Here is a 7634-nt window from a genome sequence, read left to right on the forward strand (position 1 = left end):
CAGGGTTCATTCAGCCCAGCATGCTCCGTGTGCCCTCCTGCTCTGCTGCTCTGCTCCAGTGCAGCCAACCCAGCCCAGCCCAGGCGGAGCCAGCCCCAAACACCAAACACACCTGGGCTGAGCCTGGCTCTGCCCCCGGGGCGGGGAGAGCCTCACCTGGGCTGGGCTGAGCCTGCCCAGCACTCCCTGACCTGAGCCACAAATGCCAGCACAGCACAGCCCCGTCCGTGCCCTTTAAAGTGCTCTGCAGTCCAAACCATTCCGAGATTTTGTGGATCAGATTCCTTTTGGTTAGTCCAAACCTCCTACTAGAAGCCACCCTTATCACAGGCTTTATTCTGCTTCCTAGACCATGGGAGGTTTGGCATGGAAAGAGATGGGGAAGGGACAGGTCAGGTTTAGTTTGCTTTTTGAGGGAAAGAATGACATCCGTGCCCTCATAGCACCATCTGTGTCCATGTGATGCCCATGTCTGTGGAAGTTTATGGGATCTCTGAGTGGTTTGGTAAGAAGGAACAGTAAAGATTGTCCAGCTCCAACCCCCACAGCGTGTTCTCACGTCCCTTCCCACACCTGGAAAGCAAAACTGAGCAGAGATGAGGAGCCCTACAATGTCTAGCAGTAATTCTCACCCCAAATTTTAGGTCTCCCCATAGGTGACACCCACCTGTGACCATGTTCACAGGGGTCTCAGGTTGAGGGAAGAGACAAGGATCTGACTCCATGTTTCAGAAGGCTTGATTTATTATTTTATGATATATATTACATTAAAACTATATTAAAAGAATAGAAGAAAGGATTTCATCAGAAGGCTGGCTAAGAATAGAATAGCAAAGAATGATACCAAAGGTTTGTGGCTCGGGCTCTGTGTCTGAGTCAGCTGAGTGTGATTGGCCATTAATTAGAAACAACCACATGAGACCAATCACAGATGCACCTGTTGCATTCCACAGCAGCAGATAATCAATGTTTACATTTTGTTCTTGAGGCTTCTCAGCTTCTCAGGAGGAAAAATCCTAAGGAAAGGATTTTCCATAGAAGATGTCTGTGACACCCACCCTTCTGCACCAACCCAGCCTGCACCCTGCTCTTCCCCACAGGGACCTCAGAGAGATTAAACCAGACATTTCCCCAGAGGAACCAAGAGTTCCCTTCATCTCTGGACAGCAGAGCCGAGCAAACCCAGCCATCCCTGCTGCAGCTCCTCTCCATGGAGAGATGTCCCTCAGGGTCCTCGGGACAGCCCAGTTAAATCAGGGCAAACAAGGCTTCTCCTATCACTGGGTATTTCTGCCCTGGAGAACAGACTGAAAGCATCTGTCCAAACACTGAGCCTATGGTTTTACAGAGCATGTCTCCCAGGAAAAGCAGGGCTGGTTAGCTTGGCAAGAAGAGAGCTGAGAGCCTCGGGACTTGCTTTTCCCCTCTGTAACTGGTCAAATATTATTTCATCTCTCTCTGCAGGAGTGCTTGGTGTTTTCCTTGGAGCAGGGGCAGCTGCTGCACGGAGCCTGGGTGCTGGTGGCATTCAGAGGTGGCTGATGATGTGGCTGGGAGGGCAGGAGCTGAGCCTGGTCCCACACAACAACACTCAGCCCCTCTCCTATAGATCATTCCCAATAAGATGCCTGGAAAAGAAACTTTAAAATCATCCAATTCCACCGCCCTGCCATGGCAGGGACACCTTCCACTATTCCAGGTTGCTCCAAGCCCTGTTCAACCTGGACTTGGACACTTCCAGGGATGGGGCAGCCACAGCTACTGTGGGCAGCCTGTGCCAGGGCCTCTCCATTTTACAGATGAGATTTTTTTCCCTAATATCTGCCCTAATAACCCTGCCCTCTTTCACTTTGAAGCCATTTCCCTCTGTCCTAGCCCCCTCTGCACATGGACATTGAACCAACCCTTGCCCTGAGCATCCCCAATGCCTTCAGGAACTGACCCTGCTTTCCAAAACCAAATGTAAGGGGAGCTGGAAAATAACAGGAAGAGAAACTGAGGGAAAGAAAAAGGCTTATTTGTCAGGGACATGACTGGAAGCATGAGTCTGGCTCCTCACCACATGAAAAGCCCTGCTGCTGCTGCTGCTGCTGCTGCTGCCTGGAGGTCTTGGAGAAGAAAGGGGGATCCTGCTGAGCTGGAAGCTGGCAGGGAAGTCTCCCAGGGCAGTGCTGGAGTCCCAGCACGATGGGAATCAATGCCAGCTTTGTGCTCAGGTAGCTGGGGAGGATTTATGACCCGCCCAGTGGTGTGAACGCACGCCATGAATTAAAGCACTGTTGGAGGATCAGGAGGTTCTGACTTCAGAGCTGCAGTCCCGAGGAAAAGGACAGGGTAGATTCCTCTAAATGCACTCTAAAATTTAAAGTGAAATGCCAGAAGTTTCTTTAAAACATGCATTTTGTGGGTGCTGGCCCCATCAGGGCTGCCATAAACCACACTGGGCTACAAAACTGCACAGGGGGTGTGGTGGTGGGAACATCAAACACTGCACGAGGGGAAGAAAAATCTGGTTTTGGTGTCCCAGAAAACAGAGTGACCCCCTCCTTCAGGCAGAACCTTGGGGCTTGCATCTCAGAAGCACCAACCCAGGATGGGAATTCCCAGTTTTATTCCCAATGGGAATAAACCCAAACACCATACTGAGAGCAGCAGCCCCAAACACTCCCTGCACATGCACAGCCTCACCAGAACAAACCATTTCAGCCTGTTTAGGTTGAAATTTCATTTTTTTTTTTTCATTTTCTGTGGTTTTTTTCCCCCTGCAGTGAAGCATATAGTACATTATGTGGTTGCATCAGCCTGACTTTTCTTCCCTGAATTATTCTTTTCAGCTACTTAGTGGTGGAGTTTGTATATAAGTCTGTTATAGAGATTTGGGAATTTATTTTTCAACTTTTTTATCCTTTTTGGATTTTACAGATGTGCTGCTAGAAGCCAAGAACAACAGCAGATCTTCGGGATTTATTCTTAATATTATTCTTAATATTCTAATTTCCTAATATTCCTAATATTCTTAATATTGTTCTTAATATTCTAATATTCCTAATATTCTTAATATTATTCTTAATATTCTAATTTCCTAGTATTCCTAATATTATTCTTAATATTCTAATTTCCTAATATTCCTAATATTATTCTTAATATTCTAATTTCTTACTATTCCTAATATTCTTAATATTATTCTTAATATTCTAATTTCTTAATATTCCTGATATTTTTAATATTATTCTTAATAGTCTCAATTTATTCTTAATACTATTCTTAATATTGCAGCTTTTTCTTAATATTTCTTCATATTCTTGTTCTTAATATTGCAATTTTTTAGAAAGGTAGGTCAGTGTGCCTGGTGAAGATGAGGCAAATTTTGGGGCAATCCAGTCTTTTTTTTGCAATACAACAAAATGTAGGGATTGCCCATGACATAACTGGTGATAACATCAGCCCAGTGTCGAGATATTTTAGATTGGGGATGGTCTGACAAGTTGTTTTCCTTTGTCACAGCGACTGGCCCCACATCAACACTGGGAAAAGGCAGTAGGGTCCATATTTCTGAAATAAAAAAACACCTCAAAAACTCCAAAAATGGGGGGAAAGCAGGGCACAGGCTTGTGCTAGAGGTTTTGGCTTGGGTTTAGTGCTTTATTCTGTCCCCAGGAGGGCCAGGACACTTCCCCCAGCACATTTAATTGGATTCTGGAACGGTTTGGGTTGGAAAGGATGCTAAAATTCCCATCCCCTGCCATGGGCAAGGAGGAGGATGGCTGGAATCTCATCCCTTTCCTGCCGGGAGGTCATATCGTGGTTTTCCAGCAGAGGGGGAAATAGGATCACTTGTTCCAGCGCCGAGCTGCTTGCTCCGTCTTCCACTCCCGGCAGGAACCAGGGGGTTAGGAAAAGGCAGCATTATTGCTTGATCCTTGCATTCCAAAACCCAACTCTTGCTGTGGCTGTTTAGGAGCCCAGGGAGGTACCCACATCAAAGGTCTGAAGATCAGCCCCATCAAAGCACTGTAGGACCCAAGAAAATGAATTTAGAAGCCTTGCAAAGTGTCAGGTATTTTCTCTGCCCAAGCCACAAGGTTGTGTCTGCAGTGTGGCCCCGACCCCACACTTAAGTGCATTTCTTTTAGCAATATAGCCAATGTACCTTTTTTTTAGAAATATAGCTAATGTAATCCCTCGTGTGCTCAAAGCCAGGGGTTTACTCTGGTGAAAGATCCCTTCCCAGAGCAGTTCTGGTGTTGGAACCCAGGAAATTCCTCTGGCTGCCCTGGAGGGCTCCAGTGGACTCAAAGGCCTCAGCACAGAGCCCAAGACCACTGTGCCTTTGATCTTGACCCATGGAAAAAATTACCAACCTTTATAGGAAGAATTGCAAGTCAAGAAAGTTTAAGTAGAATGATAGTGAATTCATCACAGGGTGAAAATGTAGAATTTTGGGGTTTTAGAATGGGGGTTCAGGGAGCAAGATGAAGGAATCTGGGCATGTCCAGCCTTTCTCCTTCTTCTTCTTGGCCTCCATCTTCTGCTGTAATGTTGGCACTTTGGGATTGGTTTAGAGTAGAAGCTCACTGTCTAACATAGGTGATCGGTATTGGGAAGTAATTGTAAATATTGTAAATGTAGATTTTTGAATAAAAGATAACATCACCCCCTGGGGGCGGTGAGCAGAGTGCCTCTGTCTGTCACAGACATCTTTTATGAAAAATCTTTTTTAGGATTTTTCCTCCTGAGAAGCTGAGAGGCCTCAGGAACAAAATGTAAACAATGGTTATCTGCTGCTGTGGAATGCAACAGGTGCATCTTTGATTGGCCCATGTTAAATGTTTGTAATTAATGGCCAATCACAGCCCAGGTGGCTCAGATAGAGAGTCCAAGACACAGCCTTTGTTATCATTCTTTCCTATTCTATTCTTATCTACCCTGATTTTAGATATGATTTTAGAGTTGTGAGTGAGGAATTGTGTGTCTTTTAATTCAAGGGTTCTTCAGTGTCAGGGAGAGAGCTCTGGGTGTGAACAGCCACAAAGTGAGGATGTGAGCCCACTGCCCACCCCAGCCTGCTCACAGCCCTTTTTCCATGCCCCTGAAGTCTCCATGGCTCATCCTCCTGGATGTGAGTCCATCACCATGGACAGCACAGCCAGCATTGCAAGCTAGAGGTACAGAAGCTTAATTCAGGTTTGGAGTGAAGGATCCAAAACAAACATTTCAGACACATTCAATTCAAAACGTTCTAAATGGAACCATAGCTTTTATATGTACATATATATATATATATATGTATATATATATATCTCACTTTTGGAACACATCACCTCTGAGAAAGGCTCTTTAATTTCACCTCTAACGTGGAGTGCCTTGCTAGCTGCTTAAATCTCTCCCCCAGACGACCTCACCTCATCAGGGAGAAATTGGTGTTGTGCCTGATTGCACAAACCAGCCCAGCCTTTTACCTGGGAGATGTGCCACAAATAACTTCCATTATATACAGGGCGTGTTTCTGATGCTACTATCAGGAAAAAAAAAAGAAGATATAATGCTTCGACAGCCTTGCTTAGATGCTGAGGAGGCACTTGGCTGTGCAAAACAGCCATTTGTATCACAGGACAGCCCAGGTTGGGATGGAAATCAGTGGGGTGCATCCCCACCAGACCTCTATAAGCATGGACAGAACCTTTTTATGTCCTTCTGTCTTTCCAGCCACCTGCAGAGAGGCTGTGATGTGCAATGGGAAGCTGGCATCGCCTCAGGCCAGTTACATTTCCCTGCTTCTTCTCCCAGGCTAAAGCAATTTAGGCTTAATAGTATATTAAAAAAATATTAAACCCCTTATTGGAGTTCTTCTTGCACAGGCAAAGAGAGGAGAAGGACTTTCTGAGCCCATCTGCAGTGCATTAGTAGGTAAAGGATTGCATTAAGGTATTCCCCAAAGTCACACAAGGGCACTGCTCATTTCATTTCAACACTGAGTTTACCCCTGTGCTGCATTTCTTAGCAAAGACAAACCCCAGGGTCACTCTGAACTTTAATTACATGAAAATAATGTGCTAAGAGGTCCTTTGATTTTGATAATTTACAATACCAGCCATTGAAATGAGCTTTGCAATTGATTTGGGAAATACACAAAATGACACCTCCAGCCCAGCCTTTTGTGGACACAGGACAATTCACTGTCTATTTAACAGCCATAATAGCCCAAGACCAGACTTTCCTACAATAATTACACTTTCCCTTGAATTTATTGAGGTTCAAACTTCCAGTTGTCTGCTGGGAACACTTCATTTATACACAAAGCATCTCAGGCTGCTTATGCAGAAGAAAAAGCAGGGGGAAACAGACACTTGTTTGAACACACAAATCCTCTTAGATCTCTTACTCTTTTTTTAACTGATACCTAATGAAGATACAGATTCCTGGTGCAGTTTTGTGCCTGCACAGGGCTCTTAGGGGCATTTTGGAGGCTGTGAAATCTTGAAGAAACAGCTGTGAGGCTGTGGTGTTTGTGAGGGTCCCCAGGACAAGGTGAGAGATGAGAATCTGACTCCAAGTTCTCAGAAGGCTGATTTATTATTTTGTGATAATATACTGAAGAATGCTCTACTAAAACTATACTAAAGAAAGAGAAAGGAGACATCAGAAGACTTCACAAGAATGATAAAGAAAAACCCGTGACTCCTCAGAGCGTCGACACAGCTGGACCATGATTGGTCATTACATTAAAACAATTCACAGGCTGGATAAACAATCTCCAAATCACATTCCAAAGCAGCAAAACAGGGAGAAGCTGAAGCTTCCCAGGAGAAGAAATCCTGGCAAAGGGATTTTTCAGAAAGTATCAACTTGGGCTATGATCAAGTGTCTTTCCCATGGCCATTTTTATTTTCTTCTTACACGAAAGAACTAAAAATTGTCATCTTGTGACTATTATCTCAAAAATAAGTATCCTGTGGTGTTGTTGCTTTCTGTGGTATTGCTTTCCTACACTTGTGCACATCCACTAAGATTTCACCCAGCTAAAAGCATTAGAGCCACCACGAGCAGATGGGTTTGCACAAGGTATGGCCACAACAATTTCACATGTAGGGGACGTTTCTCTCCCCTAAAATCACTTTAGAAAACAAGGAATTTGATTTTCACATTGCAGTGGCTGTGTAGGGCCATCCTAAAGCCAGGTGATCACTCACATCAGCTTTAGAGGTGGGAAACTGCCTCGTGGGGCTGGCGAGGGGAGGAAGCTGAACTGACATTTCCTTCGTGTATCTGCAAGGTACCCGCTCCTCAGAACACAATTTTGTGCTAATCTCCAATTTGCTGTACTGGGAAGCTTTTCCCTGGTCAGCAACCACACACATCAAAATTACAGGGAAGTCACAGTGGGAAATAACACGAGTTTCCTCCTCCTTCAAATTAAAAGGAGGGCGCAGGCTGGGTAAGAATCACACTGCTGCAATAGGATTGATTGAGTTTAATGTGGAAACAGTTGCACAGTTTAATATATTTCCTTGCCAGAAAACTGGGAATTTGTTTCCAAAAGGGCAAAGGCCTCTGGGATGTGTCCTGATTCTTTGTGATTGGATCTGTGCTGCTGTCAATGATTTACTGCAGCATTTTGGAGCCTGGTGGGCTCC

The sequence above is a fragment of the Melospiza georgiana genome, chromosome 9, assembly GCF_028018845.1.
Source record: "Melospiza georgiana isolate bMelGeo1 chromosome 9, bMelGeo1.pri, whole genome shotgun sequence".
NCBI classification, from domain to species: Eukaryota; Metazoa; Chordata; class Aves; order Passeriformes; family Passerellidae; genus Melospiza; species Melospiza georgiana.